Consider the following 7,533-nt stretch of genomic DNA (forward strand, 5'->3'; position numbering starts at 1 on the left):
CAGCTCCTTCAAGTGTCGGATCAAGCAAATATTACATCTCCAAGCTTATTTCACTGTTTATGATGGCATGAAATAGCATTGTGCTAAGGCAAATCCAACTGAGGAATTTTTAAATCCCCAAAGTGCAGCACAAAGCTTAATGAAGTGATTTGTTGTCTATGATTTAATATTCTTTAATTTAACTGGAGACATTATCTGTGGTAATAGAAGAATTTACAGTGTGTTCATAAATTATGTGATTAACCTTTATTGTTATGCCATATTGTGACTGCAGAGTGAACACCTTGTTTCTGCCATTAATTAATTTATGTAGGTTTGTGTTGTATAACAATTAAAAAAATGTTTTTAATTCAATTTTATTTCCCTCTAGTGGTTGCAGTTAGCAGTCTTTCGACATTTTTCTGTCGTTTACATATTACTAAAAATGTGTTCTTTTGCTGCCCTCTAGTGGTAGTAGCTGGCAGCTTTTTCATCCAAAATCGCATATTTCACCATATTGTATTTACAGGTTATGGTCCAACAGCCATTTACTTACGAGCCCATGTTGTTACCTAGAGCATTAGTTGTTATCTCTGCTACAGGTTAGTAACTACAGGTGCATCAGGAGTAAAATGTAATAATGGAGATGTTGAATGTGGGAAGAGCCATAGATGACTGACTTGATTGATTGATTGATTGATAGACCTCGGCGATGTCTTCGGTGCAATGATACGATTGGTGTGTGGAGGTTAGAAGAAAATGGTTCCTACACTAAACGGCTCACTAGAAAGTGTGGATTATCTTGACTAACCAGGTCATGAATTCTGGTAAGAGACATTGCTTATATTCGAGAGAAGCACAATCTTGACGGATACATAGCACAAAAGCGTCGCTTTCAGTTTTGTGTTGAACTGCCCTTTAAATACCACTTTATACCAATAATCCTAACCCAAGAAATGTTTGATGAGGATGCGCTGGGCCAAAGTAAAAAAAGGAGGTGGTTTATTTTATTATATTATATTATATTACATTATATTAAATACAGATCCACTTGAGCTTGGATTGGGTCCAGCGTGGCCCATTAACCTTCACTCTATGGGCTTGAATGCCCAGGATGGTAATTTGCATAGAGGAGACACTTTGCATAAGCAGCACATGCTTCAGTGCCTTGATGGTGCTTATAATCCTGTTCATAACACTTCATGACTGACAGCTGTCTGTACTTCACAGCGACAGACACCAACACAGCTATGGCGTCTATCAGCATCTTCATTGTGGTCTTTGCCTTTTTCTCTCAAGGTAATATTCTGTACTTTTTATTGGCAAATATATTACAGTTTTAGTTACTCATTTAGAAATTCAAAAAGTACAGGTACAGGTAAATATAACTAGTAAACTCACTGTTTTCTGGACAAATACATTCATTCATTTATTGTTGATAATTTAAGTTGATCTACTACATAGGGAGTCATTCACAATCAGGGTTTATTATTATTTGAACTGCTGTATTTTTTTTTTTTTACTAATTGTATATTTGTTTTGATCTTATTCTCAGAATCAAGTGGTCAGATCACTGTGACTCAGACTCCTGCAGTAAAGGCTGTTCTCCATGGACAGACTGTCACTATGAGCTGTAAAGTCAGTCCGGCTGTGTATAACAATAATTACTTAGCCTGGTACCAACAGAAACCTGGAGAAGCTCCTAAATTCCTAATATATTTAGCAAATAGACGTAACTCTGGGACTCCTTCTCGATTCAGTGGCAGCGGATCTAGTTCTGACTTTACTCTGACCATCATTGGAGTCCAGGCTGAAGATGCAGGAGATTATTACTGTCAGAGTTACCACGAGATCAGTAGTAAAGCTGTGTTCACACAGTGATACAGAGCCGTACAAAAACCTCCCTCAGTCAGGCTGCACAGTGACTGCACTGCTGCAGCTGGGACTCACTGCAGGTGCTGAGAGGGAAGTTAAACCAGAGTAGATTGAACTAGTCTGACTGACTGAAAACACATAGATATGATCTCTTTCATTGTGAATTGCATACTGAGAATGCTTGGGTAGTATTTGTATGTTCACTTTCCCGGTCCTGTACCTTACATAAAACATCTAATCTCTTCAAAAATTAAAGAATCTCCCTCTGGGAAAAATAACAGACATATCTAACTGCAGCAAGGGCCACCAGTGATGCTGTGAGGTTTCCTTTGTGTCTGCTGGCACAACTCAAGGCACCGGCAACTTATTTGCTAGACTCTGTTGTTAAATAATAAAGGTCCAGAATGTTTGCAGGTTTTTTGGATAACCTTTAGGTCAGCTGTTCAAACCCTGGTCAGAGATCTCTCCAGCAAATCAGTCCAGTAATTAGTAATCTAATTATTTAGATTACTACTTATTTACTAATGGCCCTTTCTGGATAAGATTGGCTACCCGTGTCTGAAATAATGTTACAAATAGGTATTATATATATGTAACATACACATATACACATATATTTCAATTCCTTTAACTATCAGCCTCTCTAAAAAGTTATAATAATAATGATATCGATCGCTCAACCTCGTACGCGCACATTTTTGTGTGTGCAAGTGTAGGTGTGAACTGATTTATCATTGTATGTGCTGGTAGTTGATGCCGCCCCCCCGGCATAAGGACCGACAGCCACGCGTCCCTGAGACAACCACCCGCCCAACCTGAGAGGGAGCCCGCGAGGGACTAAGGGGGTGCCAACCCCCATATAAGGAGGCCCGCAGAGGGGGGACAGACAGCGAGCCCCCCAGTCCCACCTGCGACCCCCCCCCCCCTTCTGTTTGCGATAAGGTGATGTGGTTTGTTGTTTTTCTGGTATGTTTTGTGGTTGTTGTGAATGATTAAGTGGCAACTACTACGTTTAGCTATGGAGTACTGAATGGTCTAATTGCAGAGTCCTGAGGGTATTTATCCTTTAACCTCTTTCGATCTATAGAGTCGGAGAACGTGGTCCTGGTGTCTTGGGGGTGTTTGCTGTGGCCTTTTCTGCACTGCATGGAGTGATTTAAGGTGTGAATCAATGAGCACTCACCCTATGCTGTGGTTTGCTGTGAGACTTGGTGTGTGTGTTAGTGACTATCACCTCGATACTTGAGCTCTTGGTGTGTTTGCTGTGCTGTACTTCCCTTCCCTCACTTCCTTTCTTTCTCCAGGTAACCACTCTCACTGGCCTGCAGAATGGCTTAGATTTGCATATACTGTAGAATTGGACGGCCAGTACTCTGGGTTTTGTAACCGAACCTCCCCTTCCTGGCTTGTGATCTGTGGTATTAGCTATGTTTTAATACTTTGTTAATTTATTATATTTATAGCCTTTCATAAGCTTTATTGTGTTAATTAGCATTGCCTAGTTACTGGGATATGAGTCTGTGTCGTTTATGCGACGTAGCTGTGCCTGGGAAATCCAGAGGGTAACAGTAATCATACATCTTAAGGGACAGGGCCTTAGGTGGTGCAGTCTGGTCTCCTATGTACACTTTGACCTAGTACCACATGGTTACACCAGTATCGATCATCTCGAGGTACACGATGCACTGGGACCAGGGTACATGAGTCCGGATGCATTACAAAGGCTAAACGGCATTGACCGGAAGTGACACAGTCTTTGACCGATCATGAAGACGGTCTTGGGCCAGGTATCCGAGGCCAGTTTGACTTGCCATTATCCAACCAGGAGGTCCAAGGAGCTGAACCATGTTGTCCCAGTGATGTAATCCAGCTCATCATCTATTCACAGCATGTGACAACATTTAGCCTCCTGTAGTCAACACACAAATGCCAGGACATCCTTCTTCCTGACGAGGACTGCGGGTTCTGCCCATGGGCTGTCAGAAGGCTTGGTCGCTCCTATCGCTGCAGCCTCTTTTTGATCCACTGCTCTAGTCCTTGTCGATGAGGTCACAGGCAGATGGGCAGGGCCCCTCCCATGTCGATGCTGTGCTGCATGAGTGAGGTGGGGCAGCAGCCTTTGTCCCTGGCAGAGATGATGTCCTGATAAGAGCTCAGGAGGGTTTTGAGCTGGTTCTGCAGCTGCACCATCAGGTCCTCACTGCTCCTCTGCCACAGCTGGTGGGCAGCCTGCACTGTCTTGGGAGACGGTCCCATGGCTGTGCTGCTGTTTGGCCCCCTTTTGGGTGAAGCTGCTGCTGCACTGCTGGGGGGTCCTGGCATTTTGGGGGAAACGGAAACAGGTGGCGTCTTCTCTTGGGAACTGGGACCACTCTCATCTGGACAAATCCAGGTAATGATGGACCCTGTGGGTACCAGGGCTCAGCAGGGGATGTCTTCCACTAGGCAGTCGATATATAATAATAATCAATACTTTATTGATTCCCATGGGGAAATTGTCTTTACACGTCTCTCAACTTGCTCTTTTTATTTTTTGCAGAGTAAGCTGTCTGTGAAGAGCAGCCACCTATAGCAGCGCCCAGGAAGCTGGATGTTAAGGGTCTTGCTCAAGGACCTGCTGAGGCTGGGTTTGAACCAGCAACCTTCTGATTGCAGGTACACAGGCTTAGTCCACTGAGCCACATGCAGCCCACGTGAACCCATGGGACTCTCCAAGTTGGGCCACCTGGTGTGTCTACACAGGGGCTGCGATTGAGTGTGTGTGTGTGTGTGTGTATGTGTGTGTGTGTGTGTCGGGGGGGGGGGGTTATGGGGGACACCCCCTTCACAGCACCTCCCACTTGTGTTTCCTGACTGCTGTGCAGGGCATGGGACAGTCAAGGGGTGTGTGTTCTGGTTCTCCGTGTGTTCTGGTTCTCCATAGCAATAGCAGAGGGTGCCCACTGGGGGTGGCGCCGTTGTCCAGCTGCTGGGATTGCAGTGCCCACAGTCTCCCTGTCTTCCACTTCTGGACACTCTCTGATGCAAGCATGACTCCATGGTGCACAGTGTGACACAGCCAGGATTCCCTCTGCATCTTCTGCTTGCTCCACCACCTCAGGCAGTGTGGCTGATTTCTGCAAGTGTGCTGGTGTAGTTTCTCATGGAAGAGTGTCTGCAGAAAAGCACTGAGAACTTTCTGCACTGCACAGGAGGACTTGGGGTAGCCCTGCTGCACATAGCCCTGGAGATCAGCTGCAAGTGAAGCCAGAATTTCACCCTCTTGCCTGAGACAGTAACCAACAGTCCCACTGGGTTAGCCCCCTTAGCCCCACATATACGGTGGGCATGTAAACACATCCATCAAGCACAATAATTATGAGGCACAACAAGTTCACACACATGACATAATTACAGCACAATTTACAAATAATTATTACACATATTTGCAACTGGCACTGGGCCAGGTTCCCCCAATGTGCACTGGGTGTTCCTCAAGCCCTGCATGGCACCACAATACGTTTTTGGTGAATGAAAGGGATCTACGCCATTTTTAATCCAGAACCCTGCATTTAAACATATTCCAAGCAGGGTAGTTGTGCAGAGTTAATTACCACAGGAATATGTCCCATTTAAAAGTGAGGTTTGCAGTCAAGTTAGAATTAAATCTCTTCTAACCTCACTCAGCTAGTGCAACAGTGAGACTGACTACTTTATATCCAATATTGCAGGGATGTCAAACTCCAGTCCTGGAGGGTTGGAGCCCTGCACAGTTTTTGGTTCACCCTCATTTAACACACCTGATTAAACTCCTTGTGCTAATTTCCACACAGCTCTTGAGCTGAATCATTTATGGTGGAACAGGGAAAGAACTGAGACACACAGGGTTCCGCCCCCCCAGGACTGGAGTCTGCAATATTGAGTGGAAAGAGATATTTCTGAGGCTTTTGTGACAGCAGAAATATCTTAACGTGATTATTTTGTACAAAGACACAAAAACATAGTATTTGTAATACCATCCATCCACTTTCTATAACTGCTTGTCCTATTTACGGTTGCGGGGGGTCCGGAGCCTATCCCAGAGGCTATGGGCACAATTAAGGCAGAGAGCAACCCAGAGTGGGGTGTCAAACCCATCGTAGGTATTTATAATACTTATATAAAATATATTTAGAATATGAAAACAATTAAATATTAAATCAAAAAATGAACCAAAAAATAAAACTTGGGCTGAAGCAAATATTCATACTTTTGATAAATTTAAAAATTAAAATGATTCGAATGAAATCCAATAATGTTTAATGGTGACAGTCTGTACTATAAACACAGGGTGTCACCTAGTGGCAGGTCACCTCAAACGGAGAGGAAAGGCAGGGAAATTAATGCGGTCAAAAATGGCAGACAGTGAGTGGTCTGGAGTTTTCCACATAGCTGGGGAGTGGTCAAGTGTTGTGAAAGAGTGTTTGAAACAGAAGCGTCCAGGTGCTTCGGCGAATTCTGTGAGATTATTTCAGTTAGCTTAATTGAAAGTCATGTTTAGCACAGTAAGAGTACCTACTTTTCAGTGTTGATGTTTTGTCTTGAAAAGAAGCCTTTTTTCAACAATGCACTTCCTGAAAGAATTATTAGGCGAATCAAATATCAAAATATTTAATACTTGCACCCCTAGTAGAAATCAGAGCTGCATGATCAAAGAAATCCAGATCACAAAAGGAGTGATACAACTAACAATGAATAGATATAAAACCCAGAAAGCATAGACAGCATTAGGGTTTGATTTAGCTTAAAAAATACACTGATTTCATGTATGCATAATTAAACAATAGTATCCTCTGGAGGTGGGCGTGTCCATGGTGGGGAGGGGGACTACTGCAGGTAACAAGTGAACTGCATTGTGGGACTGATCTTAGAAAAAAAAATTGTTCATATTAAATCATTTAAAAAGTACTGATGATCCCAGTGAGTACCTGACACTTCAGCTTCCTGTCCCCTGATCAGAAATGGGCTCAGTCCCTCCCCCTCACAGCTGCCCCAGTCCAGCCTGTTTTAAGACCTGAAACTAAACTCTCAGCCGTTGGAGCGAAACTCATATTTGCATAAACTGAGCAGAAACGGATCTGCTGCCCCCAGAATAGAGCAGGCAAATGTCCCCCAGTCCCCCTGGGGTTAGAGTGAGGTGGGGGCTCAGCCTGTGTCAGAGAGCTGCAGATTGTCTCATATGATAACTGACTGTATTCAATGGGGTTAACAGTTTCATGTATTTTAGTTACATTGTGACAATGATGTATTTCATGAGACAATATTCTGTCCATTTAACATAATGATGATTGATTAAATGAGTTTAATTAGAATAGTTTCTCCTCCATTTTGTGAAGAATGAGGCGATGATGTGGTTTATAAACTTAATATTGAGGAACTGCTCAGTATGAACCTTTTCAAACCTAAACCTCAATGGGATCATTTTGTACTTTTGTTATAAAAACAGAACTGTGTTTAAATTCAGACTTTAAAAATCATCAAAGGCATTGAATGGTTCAGGATCATGTCCTCACAACAGTGTCATGATGGCATCACTGTGTCCATGTTAAAATAACCAGCATTGATGGCAGTTTGTTTGTCAGACAGAATGAAAAATTTATTTATCTCTGCAGCATTCAGGAATAAAACACACAAGATAATACAAGGAGACACAAAAGCCTA

Source organism: Paramormyrops kingsleyae, chromosome 3 (genome assembly GCF_048594095.1).
Source record: "Paramormyrops kingsleyae isolate MSU_618 chromosome 3, PKINGS_0.4, whole genome shotgun sequence".
In the NCBI taxonomy this organism is placed as follows: domain Eukaryota; kingdom Metazoa; phylum Chordata; class Actinopteri; order Osteoglossiformes; family Mormyridae; genus Paramormyrops; species Paramormyrops kingsleyae.